The sequence below is a fragment of the Prionailurus bengalensis genome, chromosome A1, assembly GCF_016509475.1.
Source record: "Prionailurus bengalensis isolate Pbe53 chromosome A1, Fcat_Pben_1.1_paternal_pri, whole genome shotgun sequence".
Taxonomy (NCBI): domain Eukaryota; kingdom Metazoa; phylum Chordata; class Mammalia; order Carnivora; family Felidae; genus Prionailurus; species Prionailurus bengalensis.
The window spans coordinates 215602664-215622265 of NC_057343.1; the positions used below are offsets into that span (position 1 = coordinate 215602664).

At 37.3% G+C, this 19602-nt stretch overlaps 1 protein-coding gene across 3 annotated transcripts in view; it reads right to left on the reverse strand.

Moving 5' to 3' along the window:
• The window catches only part of CDH6 (cadherin 6), a 129282-nt gene extending 119784 nt beyond the window's left edge, over nt 1–9498 (reverse strand). The window contains exon 1 of one of the 3 annotated variants that reach the window (XM_043600689.1): nt 9297–9498. The gene's annotated coding sequence lies outside the window, so the exon portion shown is untranslated. Of the gene's footprint in view, nt 1–9034; nt 9167–9296 lie in introns of those variants that run through there. The other 2 variants (XM_043600698.1, XM_043600708.1) reach the window with 2 other exon arrangements.
• Between the last annotated feature and the right edge of the window lie 10104 nt (nt 9499–19602).

Genomic DNA, 19602 nt, shown 5'->3' on the forward strand with positions numbered 1-19602 from the left:
AAGCCATCTTATATGTGGATCAGGTGTGCTTTTGCCGTGCAGGGAAGCAAGTAAGGAGTTTTCTAAAAGTCTTGGCATTGTTTTTAGGAGTGCTTGTCATTCAGGTAAAAACTAAATTGGAAAGTATTTGACAAGCAGGGCATCTTTTGAGCAGTTGGAGCCTCATGGCTGTTTCTTTGGATTGCTGAGTTTAACACTCAGCCTAAATTGCTCTCCTTGCTTTAAAGTCTTTCTTAATAACATTATGGATATTAGTGTATATTTCTCAGTTACAGCAAGGCGAAGTTTGGCTCTTGTTTTCTGTGATTAGTTTCTCTAACCAGACATGATGAAAAGATTGTCATATAGATAAAAAAAGAAAAAAAATAAGCCTTTTAAAAATCCATTTTAATTTAGTGACAAATTGGGAAGCAAACATATGCTCTATAAATGTTCAGAACATTCAGGGTGCAAAGCAAACTTCTTGTTCTTAAGAGCCCAATTAATCCAGCATAGGGTTTCAAATATTTCTCCTTTCTCTGTCCACTGTATAAAAATCTTTTACTACATTACATTAAACTCAGTCACTTTAGAGCATTTTGCTCTATGTAGCTTTTGCCTTCATATTTTCAATAAAGTAACTGTCTTATTTAGCATTCTGTTTGGTGAGAAAGTGGTTATTCACCTGATCACCAGACATCTTGCAGTGTCCCTCCCTCTATTGTGGTCATTTCTTTAATTTGATTCCAGTGTTTTTTAGAACACAAAATATACACACATTTAAATTCAATGGGGACGTTTTTAAGAAAAACAAACCATGGTGCTATTTGGAAAGATATTTTGGAGTGTGGCATCTGAGAATTAAAAGCAAACTTGAGGAAGAAAAGGAAGTATCATGAGACAAAATTTTTAAATATGAGATCTGTATTTGGCATGCCTGCACTTATTTCAAAGGCAATTTATCTGCAGGTAAATATACTTTCTCTGAATTCAAAACTTATTGCAGAGTTAGTACTTTCTGGATCTGGAGGTTTGGGACCACTCCTCTTGATGATACTAATCAGTAAGTGACCCCTTGATTCTGTCTTAGTTAGGACTTGCCCCAAATATTTTCTTTTTGGTAAAAAGATAGATAGGAGTCAGGAAGAGAGTGAAATTGTGGCACTGATGTTTATCACAAGGCCTCCAACATGGAATTAATTTATGAAACACTGACAAAAATCTCAACTAGATACTTTTTAAACAAGTAGTTTAATATGAGAATAATTGTTGGGAGATATAGTAGCTTGACTTGGTTCAAATTAGGATTCAGTAGTAATATTCCAGTCTTGGTGGATTTTATCATTTTACATTGGTGATTACTTAGTCTGACCACACCATTTTGATCTGTGTTAAATTAGAACCTGTTGCTAAGGAGAGCTTAGAATATTTTAGCTGAATGTGAAATTGAGCAGTTTCAAACATTTTGTAAAATGGATGATAGTAGATTAATGAAACTCTCTTTTTTTAATCCTGCAAAAGAGGTTTAAGCTTTGCAGCTAAAAATATGATAAGCTCATTTTCATGACTGAAATCTACACTATAAGCTAGAAGGCAATTGCTTTTTGAAATAAAAATGCAAACCTTAAAATACAATGCAGCATCTTAGAAAATTTGTATTTGTCCACAATTATGTAAAGTTCACTTTTATGGAAAAAAAAGATACCTTTTTTATAATGTGAATGGTTCAGTTGAGCTGGGTTTTCATTAAGTCATCAAGTTAGATGTAAATTTAAAACTTTGTTTTCCGCTGAAGAATCCACTATGTAATCAAGTGGGCAAATTCATTGTTGATGACACATTCTGTCCAAGAGCTTGGAAAAGCATGCCTTTGGAGGACTTGTTAATATAGTCAAAGACTGTATTAGTATTCCAAACATTTGTATTAATCTCTGTAAGGTTTAATTAAGGGATCCAAGGATACCTTTTGATTGAATGACTTTTGTTTAGTTTGTCTTTTTGGCTATTTGACTCTTAAATATCATTATAATTCCCCTTTACTTTTTATTCATCCAAATAAGGAAGAGAAGTAGGTCAATCATTTTTGAACATGATGTTATTCATTATCTAACCTAGTCTCCTCAGACTTTTGGATTTTATGGAACATTAACGGTTTCTTTTTTTTTAAGGAGATAGGGTTGACTTTGGGTTGCTTGCCAGATTTTAATTTTGATAAGGGTAAAAAACAACATAATCTATCCACACACTTTTGTGAAAGAATTGACATGTTAACTCTAAAGAAGGGGGAAGGTCACTGGGTACTTAAATAAATTGAGATTTATGAAAAACACAATAGATTGTCATAATTTTTTATATCCAATCACTGACCAATAATTTTTTTTCCAAAGATGGACACTTTGGATAGCCTGGGGAATCACTGACTTAGATAAAGCTCACTCAAAACAACCATCAGGCCATTACAATAAAATAAAAACCTAAATTTTATAATGTGTCCCCCAAATAGTGGTCAAAAGTTTGAAGTAAAGTTTTAATTCTTCTTTACATTGGGAACTTTACAAAATGGTACAAACACATGAAATTTCTAAAGCCTAAATCCTCATTTTATCTGTAAGTTTCCATGTCTGCTCCTTCACAGCATATTTATAAATAACAATTTTTAGATTTAAAGTTCCTCTTCAGTTTTTAATGCCATAATTAAGTGGAGATGATAAAAAGCAACACTGCCCAACAGCCAGAAGTTACAGAAAGGAGAGATAGAGAAAACTCACTAACCTCCCTGGTCATCAAGTATCTCAAATGTAAATGATGGATATTGGGGCAAGTCATTTCTAAGCTCCAGTGTCTCACATTCTCTGATTTTACTTGTAATTATCACATTGTCCATGAAAGCTGGATTAACTACATGACTTTTTGAATATTGGCAATAGAAAGAATAAGGTTTAATGAAAATGGCTCATCAATATCAACCATATATAATATTATTATATAGCTAATAGGATGTCTTCCTTCCTCACCCCCAACTTTTTTTTTTTTTTTTTTGGTGTGAAATTTTACTGGGGAGAGAAATCATTCAGAACAAATATTGAATTATGATGGTAATTAAATAACAAAATTGTGGTCATCAAAGAAGAAAAAAATTATTTTTACTCATCAGATAAGGAGGGGAAATACTATGACCTCACTCAACTCTACCCATAGTCCTAAATACTATGTACAGAGTGAGAATATCCAATGCACTGAGAAAGGACTCATGCTTTCAAAGGGTGCTGCACAGGTGGGATGCCCCTGTCAAGGAAATGAATAGTTGTCATTTTTAGCTACCTTCCTCAAATACTCCTCCAACATGAGGCTATCTCTGAAGGTAAGAGATCATTTATTCTCTTATAAAAAGTACCATTACACTCAAATGGTTCACATGACACTTTTTACCACAATTATAAGCTGTAATGCATGCTTGCAAGTAGTTTTTCAAAAATGAGTAACCTACAAGAATTTTTCCCAGCCTTAAAATCTGCATTGCTTTGGTCAAAATAATCAAATCATTCCCATGCCCTCTGCTGCTATGTATTTCTCAGAGAGTCAGACTTTAAATTCTAAGATAGCACAAGTGTTAGTAAACAGCACATTCATTAAGTGCTTAGCTCAAGCAGAAATTCCCTGGAAATTCGAACAAAAAAAGGGCCAAATAAAAAGGTTATAAGTATAACATTTCCCTTTTTACTTAGTGTATAATCATTACTATACAGAATACATGTAAAATGCTTAGAACAGCATGTAACATGTAGAAAAGCTCAGTAAAGTTTTATTTTCATTTACTTTATAATTAATTTTTTAATGTATAAAAAATCTGAGCCTAATGGTTAGTGTTTTTTTTAATCTTGGCTGTCATATATACATATATATGTATATAAATATATACATGTGTATATATGTGTGTATATATAACAGGCATGCGTAGGGGTGGAGAGAACTGTCTTGCTAGTTCAGTCTTTCATCATGCTTTCCCACACATAGAATTGAAATGGGTGACTTATATTTGAGGTGTCTCACTATTATATATTTTGGTTTGCATGTGCTAGAAGATCACACAGTAGATCTATTTAGCTTGCAGAACAATAAAGATAATAGATGTAGAAGAGTCACTATTCTTCAAAGCAGTAAGAAAACCTCTTTCTTTGATTCTCCTGAGATTTTAGACCACTTTTTAAAAAACATGTTTCTTTGGTTATTTTATGATCCATGCAGGATCATTTCCTTTAGATAGTGATCTTTTTAAAGGATCATTTTCAAATTTACATTCCATTGTAGAGAAGTGTAGTGTTTATAAACATGTTAATGATGTTGTGTTTATAAGATTGTACTTAATAGTAGCAATATTTATAAAGTAGAAAATGCATTGTGTAAAAACAGCAATTTTGATTCTATTTCTATTATGTTTCCCTTTTATGTAAAAATTCATCTCTTCATTTCTTTTCCTTTGCTTATACACCTCCTCAATTTATTTTTCTCTTGTTGCTTTCCATTCCTATAACTTATTGAGTCTCCTAAACATCTTTTGGGCAGATCTACCAATTTAGGAAATTATAGAAAGAAAAAGCACAGTGATTTCAAGTGATGAAATATGAAGACAAATTATTCCCGGTGGTGGCTAGCTTTATATTTCTCATATTCATAAGATACTCTCTTCCACAAGATAGCACTGCATATGGTAGGAGAAGCTTGGGACCCATGCTGCCCATTTATACTGCATATCAAATTTAATAGTACCATTCTGGCTTTAATTAAACTCTTCCTCTCATAAATCTCAGCAAGATGATCTGATTAATAGAGGAAATAAGCACCTAACAGTGTTAGTATAAAGGTATTAAACAGATGAAACAAGGTAAAATAATCTCTAATCTGTGGGGATGAGGGACACAGCGCCCTCTGCATATGTGTCTAGTTTACATTTATGCGTGTGTGCTCAGAGCGTTCTTTCTTCAGTGAGTTATCTTTGTTGGAAGAGTTAAAAATTTCCTGGGTAGTACAGTCTTAAACAACTAGATACTGGTTGTATCTGGTCCCCTCTGACCCAGCCATTTTGGCTTAAAGAGCTTTTAGTCCATTTTACTTTTGTAGTAAATGAAGGTGCACCACCTTTTTGAGTAGTTATTTGTATGAATTTCCCCCTCTTCTCTTCCTACTTTGTAAGTGATGGCGTTACAAAGACTGTACACACTTGGCTCTACAACTAATTAGGGATAACCTGAAGTTTCTCATATGACTGCTTTGAAAAAGGGAGCATTCCTTAGGAATAGCACTTTTAAAATGTAGGCCAGTTAATCTTCATAAGAGGAAAGCTTAAACAAAAATATTAGATCTAGGGAAGTGCCCCAACCTCATCTGTCTTCAAAGTAAAATAAAAATCCCAATGGAGAACAAAAAGAGAAATAAAAGACTGAGGAGGAAAAAAAAACCAACCCAAGCCCTACATTTCTATATTTCTTCTCTAATATTATCGGAACAGTGTCACAACTGGGTGTGCTCTCTCTCTCTCTCTGTGTGAGAGTTTTACTTTTTCTCTTTTAGCAATTTCCCTATTAGCATGATGTTCTTGAGTCTTTGTATTTAGAATCATTATTCAGAAAAAAAAATTTGTACCAGAGAATGTTTGATTATCTACATTTTCACCTTTTTGTGAAGCAAATAAGGTGAGCTCAGTAGACACTAGCTAGCTGAAACACTATTAAAAAATGCAATTCAGACTGAGTCACTGTTCGTTATTTTTATAAGCGAGACCCTAATTCTGATCAACCCCAAAGAATGGTTTGCCGTGACTAAGCAAGCGGCACAAGGCAACTGGCTTCTGCCGGATGTTATCTCATTTGGAACACATTTCAAACTTTAGAACAGATTTTTAAATTGGAAGTTGCAACCTGCAGACTGTCAGCAGAAGAAGCTGATTCACCCCTAGAGAACTTACTTTAAGTCCCAGGCAGACTTTTTTAAGGAGCAGGTTACCTAAAATGTGTTGTAATACATCAAAGAGAAAAATAAAAACACCTCACAGAATTAGGGTGATGCATGCATCCAGACAGCATTTGGACATTTAATATATGCTTATTTGAATAGGGACTTCTTTATATTATAAGCCTTTAGTTTAATATACTTGTGAATGTTTATGGATCTCTAAAAGGTTAATTAAATTTTTTTCAGCAAATATTTCTTTAGTGGTGGGGGTGCTTTTCATGGAAGTTTTGAGTCATAACTATAATGCCGTTATTATTATTGGGTAAATTTGAATGAAGGAAGTACAGTCTTGGCAAGGTCAGAAATAAGGAAAATCTTATATTGATGGTAGTGAATTCTTTATTAATTGGCTAATGCTTTTATTTGGAACCATAGAAAAGTTACTGAAAATCTGCATGCCCAGCTCACTGTGCAAATACTCCTGAGTTCCTTAAATTAGAGGAACCACACACATGATAGCAATAATAATGATTTTGACCTGGCATAAATGTCAAGGTAGTACTTGGAGGACATTAACTCAACTATGGAGAAAAAGCTGTTATGCACTTATTACCTTAGATAACAAAATCCAGATGCAACTGAACTACGGGGAGAAATGCATGGAGTGACCCACTAGAGGTCCCTTCCAACTAAAAAAAGTTTCGATAGTTCAAAGGATGCAGCCTTGGTAAGTTGGCATTATGGCTGCAAAGCAAGTAAGGGCCAGAAGGGGGGACCACACATTTCACTTCCTAAGGAGGATATGTGGTTTTATTAAAAATATTTGTCATATTTTATCATTTTTAAAAATCCCTATGTATATTATACATATGTGTGTATATACCATATATATTAGATATTCAAGAATTTGTTGTTCCAACTTATTGACACATTTGCCAGAATGAAGTGTCTTTTGATGTCCTGGAATTGTAGTTGTGCTTTCTAGAAATTTTCACTGTTTCAAGTTTCCCAGAGCAATATTTTGTGAGATAGACTTTTTTCTTAAAAAATGAAGAGTGCCTTAAAGTGAGTTTTTACTTGCAGAGCTGATGGAAGTGGTGGGTGGAGGAGGTAAGGTACACATTTTCTGAGAGTAGGCTACTTGGTAGAAAATGACTTTGTTTCTATACATTATCTTTGCAAAGTTAGCATTAAGAAATATAATTGCAATAAATTGATGTAAAAGCCAGGTAGTAAAGGGACTAAAAGTCCCTATAGAGGATCCAGTCTGTCACTTATAATGGCAGTAAAAGATAATTTTAGACAAGTACAGTAGAACTAAACCATTGCCATTTTCCTTCAGAACTGTGCTGCTGCCTCTCATGTTTTCCTGAAGAAATTTGTTACTTCCTCTGCTTCAGAAGTATGCCATGAACCATCAAAGTAGGTAGAAAAAGATCTGCCTTTTATTTCCTCCCAATACCTTTTTAATTAGAACAGACCAAAAACAAAAGGGGGTGAGATACAGTCCTATGCAATTGTATTTTCCAGTACATATTGGATTTCTTTTAACTTTCTGAGCTCTGCATTGAAAATCTGGCCTCTGGTATAAACTTTGCCCTCTTCCTTTTGACATGATGAAGACATCTGCTTGATCATACCCCCTTTCTTCACACAACTTGTTTTCCGGATCTCTAAAATAGCAAACACAGAGCCATGCAAGTGCTATTACACAAAGGATGATGCTCAAGCTAAACTGGAAGAATTTTTTTTTTTCTCCTAAAGTAGAATCGTAAAGGCTTTCTTTTCAGGTAAAGGTATCAGCAAGAAAAGAAAAAAAAAAAAAAAAAAGAAAAGAAAAGCAATCCTTGGCTACCGTTTGTATAAGCATATTTGTTGTTCATTCTTAGAAGAGTTGTACATTTTCTAGGTATATCTCTGTGTTCCTTTTCCGATACAGAGAAGAGTTTATTATCCCCTGGATAATAAACAATCAGAAAGCCCATATTTTGCGTGTGCACCCCTCTAGAGCAGCCATACATCTACATACCAGCCACTCCAGCTATGTTTGAAGGAAAAAATCTCTTCTTTCCCACATTATGTGCTTCAGTAAGTGAAAGTGAAGATTGGCGGAGACAGGGGCTGACATACTTCTATAGTGTAAATATTATAATTAAAATAGCTTTACCAAAAAAATGAAGGAGAGGGAGGGAAATGTGGGGCTATTCCAGATGATTAAACTTCTTGGTACTTGAATTTTCTCAGTAGTTAACTCAGGTGAACAGCCCTTTGGACTAACAAGGACCTGCATATAACTCCCCATAAAATATGGATTTTATTGCAGCAGTGAAAACACTTCTCAGCACCACGCTGACCTCTCCAGCAGCCTCCATCTCGAGATCTCCGATAACTCTTGGCAGAAGAATATTTAACTACAGAAGTAAACCCGGCTCTCAACTGCTGCAGTACACAACACAGCAACATTCGCTCTTACTAAATTCGGGGATTAACGCATTGGGGGCTCCACTTTTCCTGCATCGGACACCTACAACCCGGCATACTTGGTCTGCTCTCCAACCAGTCCGGGGGAGGCGTTATCCCCCAGATTTGTGCCTGGCCAGCCGTGGAAGAGCACCATCGAGCTGCGTCGTCCACATGACTTTTCCCTGGACAGTGTGCTCCATTTTCGGAGTCTAATGTTGGACTTTCCTTGCAACCCAAGCATTTCTTTCCCTATGTGAGCCGGCAGGCATTTCCCAGAACGTGCAAGCTAACAGTTTTCTTTGGCTCCTTCTCTGAGCCATACCATCTATTTAGCTTAAGTTTTCCTTATTGGGAGGAGTTTTCAAGCTACCTGATTTTCTGCTTTACCCCCCAGGGCAAGAAATGTAACTCAGCCAAAGCAGTCCCCGCACAGACCCTTGTGATGTGGGCAGGTGGAAATAAATCAAGCCCCCAACGGCTCTGCGGGTCCTGCACGCACCAGCGCCCTTGGTAATTGACCAGCCAACTTTGCAAATGCCGGAGCTCTCCTGGCAGCCTCTGCCCGCGGAGAGGAAGGCAGCGAGTTCTTCCCGGCGGCCCGTTACTTACGCTCCCACCCAGCCCCAGGGTGGATCGGTCTTACCAGAAGGCGGAGGAGCGGCGCCCAGACTCCCCGGAAACCCGCGCCTGTCCTGGGCAGCGGCAGCAGCGCCGCCCGCGCAGCCGGACCCGCGCGCCTGCCCGGACCCGGGCTCGCAGGCTGAGCATCCCTCCCAACTCCGGCGTGCGGCACCCATCGGGCAGAGAGGACTCTCTCTCTGATTGGCTTCCATCAACGCTACAGAATTAAAAAAAAAGAAAAGGCTTGCACCACCACCACCACCGCCAACAGAGACCGAACCCACCTCTGCTTGCCTTCCTGCGCCCGGGGAGACCCTGCGACCCGCCCAGGCTGCTCCTGCCTCCGCTGCTTCTGCAGTCGCGGGCTCTGCCTTTCTTGCTGCCGCGGCTGAAACTGCAGCTCTTGGGATGGGAAGGTTACGGGCTCCCGAGAGCTGGCTCTTGTGGGCACACACTGATTTGCAAGTGAATGAAGTGGGAGGGAGCAAAGAGAGGAGGACTTTGTTAGAGAGGCCCAGTGCCTGCCCCCGCCCGCCCCCTCCCCTTGACAGAATGACTCCCTGTGTTTGAAGTCCTGAGCAATTCGCTCCCGGTAACACTCCCTCAGCCCCAGGCTTTCCTTTCCTTTCCTTTCTTATTTTTGGGGGTTAAAACATACTCAGAACTTGTGTGACTCTGTCTGTTTCCTCCTTTATACTGCCAAAATGCACCTTGTGCTATTATCAGCTACGGTCGGATGTTCTTTTTTTCTTTTTTTTTTACCGACCGAGCAATTATAATTCCCAGGGACACAGTACCTCATCGCTATCAGTTGGCCAGCTTCGTGTTATAGCATGCATAACATGCACACATATAAAACAAACCGGGTCTCCTGAGATAACAATACCGATGGCTTTTCTACACAACATAAACAGGCGTTCTCCAGACGGAAGCAGACACAGATTCAGACGTGTCTTTCCTTCTCTCCTCCCAGGAAGACAGGTTTTTTACATAGTCCTGTGATCTCTGGTACTTTGTCGGAGTGAGTAACCCCAAGATGTAGCACGGAGGTGTGCATCCCTGGGCTTGCAGAAACACTCGAAACCCAACCCTTCAGGCTTGCTGATGACTTATGGCTGATTCCATCTTTCTAAATGAGTTAATACAAGGGTACAAAAGACTTGCAGAAGAAGAGTGTGTAATGATATTCAAGGTCTGCTTAACGGTTTAAGATCTTTCAGGAAAGTTCCTGAAGTGGGATAACCTCTAAATTAAACTCTTTGTTACCCTTTGCAGTTGGAATGGCTATATTTACAGTTACAAAAAAGTAATTTTTAATATTAACTGCACAAATCTTAAGCATGCCAAAGTATTATTAAACGAGAGTTATGGTTTTCTACATAGGAGATGTAGACATGATGGAGCCAGACACTGTTGGGTTAGGAAAATTAAATCTAATTACCACAGTGATTGCACCCAGGGTCAGCAGCATCCCAAACCAGCTGTTTGTGTAAGCTGCAAGTTCACAGAGAGATTTCCATTGCACGGTGCTCTAAAAACAAAATGCAGGCTACTTTGGCCTCTGAGTGATTAAACTGGTTGGAGGCCGGTCTCCTTCCCAGCTGAGCTCTTAACTAGAAAATCTTTTGTTTCACCAATAGAAGTTCAGGCATTTAAATAAAGCCGAAATCAAAGTAGTACCTCTAGGCAGTCAGTGCTTCAAAGAAGTGTACATGGAATGGTTTTAGCACAGATGTTCCACACATGCAAGATGGAAAGACTCTGAATTTACTTCTTGAAAAGATCTTCCCCTAGCCATAGAATTGCCACCAATTTACAAAGAAAGGCTGAGCATTTTCTCTTCATGCAGCTATTTAAACTCTTGTGGAGAAAGGATAGGCAAGAAGAAAGCTGCTTCTGATTTGTAGTTCATTCCTCAGATTATGAATTTCTTACACATTTAATTGGAAATACTACCCCTTTATGTTTGTATAGTCCTTCATTGATTACAAAATACTTTCATAGACTATTTAATTCTTCTTTCAACAAGTGGTATGATTTTCCCTCATTAGGACGGAGGAAATAGATGGATGAAGAGATCGCATAGGTTAAGTAACATGTCTAAGGCAATAAAACTGGTAAGCAGAAGAAGCAGAAATATTCCTAGAAAAACTGTGCAGCTGTATATGTATACATATAAAATCTACATACTATACATATATGTAATATATGTGTAATTGTAAGTATGCTGATAAAAATAAGTTAGACTTTAAGACTACCTTTTATACAAATATATGCAAATTAGCTGATTTTAATGCTAAAAGTTGGAATAATAGTGAAGTTGATGTTCACCCACTGAACGAGTTAATATCTCACAAAGGAAATCTCTAATTGTTTGTAATATGCTATTCTTTAAACCCCATTAAGCCACATATCAAAAGTGGTTAGAACAACTACTTTTTATTAAGAATGGATAAACAATTTGTTTCTGAACAGTTCAAGTGGCAGCTTTGAATTACAGAAAGGATGGCACTTTTTATACTAAAAAGAGGTTGTGTGACTATCTCTAGTAACATTTACCACAATTATTATCAATTTCCAATTAATAATGATATATATGTGTTTAGTTTTTATTTTAGACAGAGAGAGAGAGAGCGTGCAAGTGAGTGCTAACACACAAGTAGGGGAGAGGGGCAGAGGGAGAGGCAGAGAATCCCATGCAGGCTCCATGCTCGGCATAGCGGCATAGAGCCTGACACAGGGCTCAATTCCATGACCCTGGGATCATGACCTGAGCTAAAATGTAGAATTGGATGCTCAACCGACTGAGCCACCCAGGCACCCCAATAATATTGATATTGATGTAAATATCCATAATTATCTTATCCCAATTTCAGAGATTAAAGAACGGAGAGTTACTGAGGTTAAATGATTACCTGGTGTTTCCAGTTCATTCTCTGGCACACCAAAACATGCTGATAAATCATGAAGTTAATTAGAGATAGTTAAACAAATGGGGAGGGGTGTCTTTGCTACCCATCATGTGGGATCTTCTTATGAAATGTGAGTGGGACTTCTGCAGGGCCTCTGGAAAGGCCTGGAAACAGACACCCAGGAGCTACCAGCACTCTGCCTACAGTGCTACTTTTTTCTCACTGCGCTTCTGCTGGAGTTTCCTATCACAGTCCCTTCCTCTGTCAGAACTTCATACCAGCACAACTGACAGTTCCAGAGCTTACCTGTTGGAAAGAGAGTGTCTCCCTCTTTTTGCTCCATTTTCAGTTTCATGATTGATCAGGCACATATTCTGGACCCATCAGCTGGAGCTGGGGCGGAGTGGGGGTTGGGAGGCAGTGGGGTTACCTACATCCTGGGTCCCCTAGCAGCTAGGAGTGTCCTTGTGAACTGGGAAGACATCCCTAAAAGTGTCCCATTTCACATATTCTCTTGTTTAGTAATTTGGTACAGCTGAAGTACCTCATCAGCTTTTAGGCTACTTCATTATTTTATATGCTTCAGTCAAAATTACTTGTACTTCTCTCCTTTACAGCTTGCAAAGTTTCAATTTAAAAAAAAAACTCCTTCATAGACCATTACTAGGGATATTAATTTTGATGAGGGATTTTTCAACTTCCACTAAATCTCTCTTCAGATGATTAAGAGGCTATCTTATCCTTATAATGGGAATGCATATAAATAAATAATTACAAGTTCTCTGACTTTCTTTTCAATAATATACATCTGTATGCAATGATTATCTGGTACGAACATTTTCATGATCATCAACAATTATTCTTGATTAGAAGAAAAAGTTCACTTTTAAAACCATATGCCTAATTAAGAACCTTGGCATGGGTTGTTGTACTTGAACCAATCCAAATCTTCCATCTAAAATTTGCCTTAAGTATGTTGTTACCAGAAAAAGTACACACCTTATAATGCTTATTACTTAATATCGCAGTGTGCACAAGTGAACAGACTTCACTGAGGAATGAATGCCTGTTCTCCCGCTCTGCCCTGTGTGTGTATGTGCACATGTGCACGTGCATACATACACGTATACACCCACCCCAGTGTTTAAGGGAGGAAAAGGGTTTAACCACTCAGGGTATTATTGAACTGAAACAAAGGAGACAGGAAACCTCAATGGAATTCCCCTTTTGTGGAGCCATAGACATCTCAATACAAGCTAAAATAAATTCACACAAACTTCAGGTGCTTATCCAGGTTTTCTAATCCTGGGAGGGTTTCCAATACTGTATTTAAAATGGGTTGGATCCCAGGATGCATTAAGACATTTCTCCTCTTGATCATTGTATTTGACTCATCACTGTAGGTAGATTACAACAGCCAGGAGATTTCCAAATGAGATAAATGCACAGCAACACAGTGTTATTGACCTATCCAGGGCATTTTAGTACTCTGGGAATTTCAGGGTCGGTAGAGTGTACTTCAACTTTTTGCCAGATTCTTTTTACATTTTATTCACTGCTTTGTGGTAGAATCTAAATTTGCCTGATCAGATATGTACAACCCATGGTGGGTGGACTGTACTATGTCAATGAAGGGGTATGTCCTTGTTCAGAAGAAATGACCCATTACGAGGATAAGTATCAGTATATTTTCTTAAATAACTGCTATAGACCAGAATGAGTGGAAAAGCCTACACTTACATCTAGAGAGTAAAATAATTTTCTTCCTTTTGCTAATTCCTCTCTCAATTATGGAATCACTCTATGGGAATAGTGGCAAGCTGGGGTAGGAAACAATATAATAACATATGTTCAAAAATATTTTGGGACTTTGAGAGAATTAACATTTTACAAATTTTGTCAAAAAAAAAAAAAGACGAGGACAAAGACAAGAAGAAGATTATCCTCTGTGTGGGTATAAATGTTCTTTTTAGAATAGACCAGACCTCACCTAGAGCATTCTTTTCCTCTTTAGGTATCACACTTAAATACCCCTATTCTCGTTTTGCCCCTGCTTTTGTGTTTCCGCTATACTTTGTAAAACACCTATTAGTACCTTAGCTATACTTTATTGTTTACATATTCTTTTCATCTACTAGACTGCATATCACTGAATTATTGAAGGTAGAGCATTTGTCTGTTTCATCATCATTTTATCTCCTTGTGCTTGAAAGTGTGTTTGGTGTTGACATGTATAAATAAGTAGAAATTGAGATAAAGTAAAATGGATTCAGTACACAGAAACTGGAGATGGCACATAGACTTAAAGACCATGTTTATATACTAAAGGTAATGGGACTGAAAAGAGAAGTTTCAAGTAGGCCATGAACACTCTTTAAGTACTTGATGAATTGTCCTACAGAAGAAAATTAGACTGGCTTTTAATATGATGGAATCTTCAATTATTATCAACTGGTGAAGCCACTGGAAGATATTGAACTTCACTGATTATAAGACACCCATATTTTCATATGGTAACATCTCTGAAATTATGATGCTTCTTACAATTGACAACGATAAGAAAGCATCATGTCATGGTGTAATTGGCAGTGTCTCTTCTTTCTTAGTGACACATAAAATAATGGTACAGCTTACTACCATTGGCATCTTAGATCTGATGACATGTAGATGGTAGATTTCAGCTTAACAAATGGAAGAATTTTCAAACTGTTAGTGCGGTTCAAGATGAAGGGTAGTGGCAGCTTCAGGATAGAGATGAAGGCATTCAATCACAGACTAGACAAACACTTGTTTTAAGTGAACTCAAGCATCAAGTTTGGGATTGAATAATCTGTTACATCTTTGTTAAACCTGAGTTCCTTGAATTTTGATCTAACCCTCTTATTTTTGTAGATGAGGAAACAAGGATCATACAGGTTACATGCTTTGTCCAAAGCCACACATCTCATTAGAGGTCAAGACTGGACTATATATACCTGCCATTTTCTAATATGAACACACTTTCATTTAATGCTTATCTTTGTTTTCTCTTCAGGTTTACAATGTAGAAAATGGGTACAGGTAATATTTTTATAAGAGCAATAATTAACATTACTACATGTATATGATGGGCCATTTACTTGTTCTTTACATGTATTATTTAGTCCGTCAGATAGCCTATGTGCTGGGTATTATTATTTTCATTTTCAGATGAGGAAATTGAGGAATGGGAAGTAGAATAATTTGTTCAAGGTCACACAGCTAATATGAGTCAGGTTGAGATTCAAACACACATTTTTTGAAGTGTGTTCCTGTACTCTTAATCACTAGATAGATTCACAAAATTTATTGTGTAATCTATAGGCAATGATGTGAAAATCAAAACTTGCCATAGCCAAAACTTTTTATTTTAAGTTAAACATGCTTTGGATGCTACATTACTATCTTCTTTATTATTTGCCTGAAGATATCTGGATAATGGATTCAGTTCTCTATTGCATTTATGTCCAAACAAAACCTTAAGTGGTTTTGTTAAATTTTAGGGCCAGCAGGAAGCAAAGAAAATTCGATTCTATTCTTTGCCATGTGTGTACCCAACCCATGCCTACTTCTATTCTCTTTCTGTGTGGAAGTACCTTAAAGTTGAGAAAAACAGTATTTAACTTATTTCCTGACCTCTGTTTCTTATTCATTGTGGGCCCTTGGTGATCGGTAAAGATACGTTGACTCTTACTGGTCTTTTTTGAGGAGAGCTATCTTTGTGTGCCTCTGGCCCCTCAGTGTCAGTCTTTATTTCTCAAAAGGAATTCTTCATAGAGGATGCAGGCAGAATTCTTGGTCACAGCTGAGGTCTCCTCATTGCCCCCTGGGATACTGTACTTATTAGCTATCTTACAAGGAAAAATAAAACTGGAGAAAAAGCTGCCGATCGTCAGTTGGTAAGGAAATTTTTAAAGGACCTTAGTTAAGTTCCTTTTGGAGGTAACTTTTCAGACATCATACTATTCAGAATCTTAAAAAAAATTCTCACATGCTGGTGATTTACTGAAAAAATGTGTAGTCCTGGCCAAGCCCTTTTCTCTTGGCCTTAGTTTATTTATCTGTAAAATTAAGGGGATGAAGTAGTTTTCTACTCCAGTAGTTTCTGCAAGTTTTTTCTTTACATGTTGCTATTTTGTTTGTGGCCACTAGGGGGACAAAGAGCAGACCTTTCTATTGAAATTTACTTCCCATTACTAATTTGGAATAATGTCCTTGCAGAACAACCATAGAGAAAGTGGATTTTTCTTAGTGAGACAGCGAACATTTTAAAATGTTTTTTAAAAAACGTTTATTTATTTATTTTGAGACAGAGAAGGTGAGAGTGCAGGCTGAAGAAGGTCAGAGAAAGAAGGAAAGAGAGAATCCCAAGCAGGTTCCATATTCAGTGCAGAGCTGATATAGGGCTCTGTCTCACAACCATGAGATCATAACCTGAGTGGAAGTCAAGAGTCAGAGGCTTGACCAACTCAGCCACCCAGGCACCCTGAGGCCTCAAATATTTTTAAAATGCCTTTTATTAATTGTTATTAAACTGTGTTATGAACTAGTACTTCTTTGTAAAATTTGAGAATTTGTGGAAAATGATTGTATTAGTCCCTCCTTATCTGTGGAGAATGTGTTCCAAGATCCTCAGTGGATGCCTCAGATAGTACTGAACCCTAAATGTACTGTGTTTTTCCTATTCATACATACCTATGATAGAGTTTAATTTATAAATTAGATTCAGTAAGGGATTAACAATAGTAACTAATAATAAAATAGAACAATTATAATAGTATGTGATAATAAAAGTTATGTGAATATGGTCTTTATTTCAAAGTATCTTATTGTCCTGTATTTATCCTTCTTCTTGTGATGATATGAAATGATAGAATGTGTATGTGATGAGATGAAGCGAGGTGAATGATGAAGGCATTGTGATGTAGTGTTGGGCCACTGTTGACTTTCTGACAATATATCAGGAGGATCATCTGCTTCCGGACTGCAGTTAACTGTGGGTAACTGAAACCATGGAAAGCAAAACCTAAGATAAGGAAGGAACTACTGTATTACTTTCTATAACCAGTAAAGTCTTTTAAGAATAATCATGTATCTCCATGAACATTACCATGTAGGAGATTTCACTAAGCACATTAAAAACATGAGCCTTTTGGGTCGCCTGGGTGGCTCATTCGGTTAAGCATCCGACTTCACCTCAGGTCATGATCTCACAGCTTGTGGGTTCGAGCCCTGCATTGGCTCTGTGCTGACAGCTCAGAGCCTGGAGTCTGCTTCAGATTGTGTGTCTCCCTCTCTCTCTGCCCCTCCCCCATTGTGCTCTGTCTCTCTCTCTCAAAAATATATAAACATTAAAAAAAGTTAAAAACATGAGCCTTTTGAGAAGTATCACAAGCCACAGTATTTTAGCAACACAGGTACAGACACTTAAAGGATATTTTGAAAATTTTTAGTGGTTATCAAAGTTGGTAGTAATTAGTTAATATTTTCAGAAATGAAAGCAGCACAAATAAGAACTATTTAATAGCATGGGAATGCAAGCTGGTGCAGCCACTCTGGAAAACAGTACTGAGGTTCCTCAAAAAACTAAAAATAGAACTACCCTATGACCCAGCAATTGCACTACTAGGTATTTATCCAAGGGATACAGGTGTGCTGTTTCGAAGGGACACGTGCACCCCAATGTTTATAGCAGCACTATCAACAAAAGCCAAAGTATGGAAAAAGCCCAAATTTCCATTGATGGATGAATGGATAAAGAAGATGTGGTGTATATATACAATGGAGTATTACTCGGCAATCAAAAAGAATGAAATCTTGCCATTTGCAACTATGTAGATGGAACTGGAGGGTATTATGCTAAGTGAAATTAGTCAGAGAAAGACAAATATCATATGACTTCACTCATATGAGGACTGTAAGAGACAAAACAGGTGAACATAAGGGAAGGGAAACAAAAATAATATAAGAACAGGGAGGGGGACAAAACAGAAGAGACTCATAAATATGGACAACAAACAGAGGATTACTGGAGGGGGTGTGGGAGGGGTGAGGCGCTAAATGGGTAAGGGGCATTAAGGCATTTACTCCTGAAATCATTGTTGTACTATATGCTAACTAATTTGGATGTAAATTAAAAAAAATAAAATTTAATTGCAAAGTTGAAAGGGAACTCCATGTTTTATACTGGAAAGATGCATAGTACACAATAATCTTTAAAAGCAGTTTAAGAGCTATTTTTTACTGAACACTTACTATGTGTCAGGCAATGCATTAAAAGCTTTTATTTGTTCATTTGTGTTTTAGATTCCACATATAAGTGAAATCATATGGTATTTGTCTTTCTCTGTTTAACTTCACTTAGCATAATACCTTCTAGATTTATCCATGTCATCACAAATGGCAAGGTTTTATTCTTTTTTATGGCTAATATTCCAGTGTGTGTGTGTGCGCGTGTGCATGCACGTGTGCGTGTGTGTTGTGTGCATGCGCATGTGCGTGTGTGTGTGTACTCACACGCGCACACATTTTCTTTATCCATTCATCTGTCAATGAACCCTTGGGTTGCTTCCATATATTGGCTATCCAGAGAACAAACTGGTGGTTGCCAGAAGGGAGGTGAGTTGGAGCAATGGGTGAAATAGGTAAAGAGGATTAAGAAGTTACAAACTTCCAATTATAAAGTAAATAAGTCACAGAGATGAAAAGTAAAGCAGAGGGAATAACAGTCAATAATATTGCCATGATGTTGTATGGTGCCAGATGGTGACTATACTTATCATGGCGCACGTTGAACAGTGTATAGAATTGATGACTCACTGTGTTGCATACCTGAAACAAATATAACGTTGTATGTCAACTATACTTCAATAATAAAAAAAGCTTTTGTTCATCATATTTTGATTCTGTCAGCAACTCTGTAGTTACTTTATCATGCCCATATGTAAATGGAGAGTTAGGGTTTCATTACCGTGCCTGTTACACCTCTGGCCTGTACTTTTACACTCCTGTACATACTCGTACCAACCAACTGTATCGCCGCCCATTGGTAATAGCCTATGTTATATTGTCCTTTCTTAATTATAAATTGCTTCATGTTAACTACTGCTTTCCATGTTTACTACAGTTATTTTTAGAAGAGGGTGCATTTGTTATTAGCCTTTGTGTTTTCGGGCGGAGCACACAAATTCAGAAAGGTTAGGAGTCCTGAACAAAAATCTACAGTTTGACTTCAACAGAATGCATTTAGAAACAAGAATATTTTATCTTCAACTATTAGAACCAGAATCTGGAATGGCACGAAAATTTCTACTTTCTGAGCTCTTGATTTTGCAAAGCTTATGCTTATAGTCTGGTTGTCTCTAACTTAAAGCCAAGACCATAAAATTTTCAGAGAACTTGAAATTTCTCATTTTTGAACATCAATAATCACCCGATGTATCAAATGCTTATTATGTGCCAGTAACTCCAGTCAGTACTTTTTAAGTTGCCTTGTTTGATTCCTCATGAAAACTTTATAAAGTCAGTATTTATCCCATTATATAGATGAGGAACATGAACCTCAAAGAGATTTAGTAACTTATCCAAGGCCGCATAGTCAGCAAATAGTTGGATTTGAACCCAAATCTTAGGTGTGACTTGAATTCCACATACATATTGA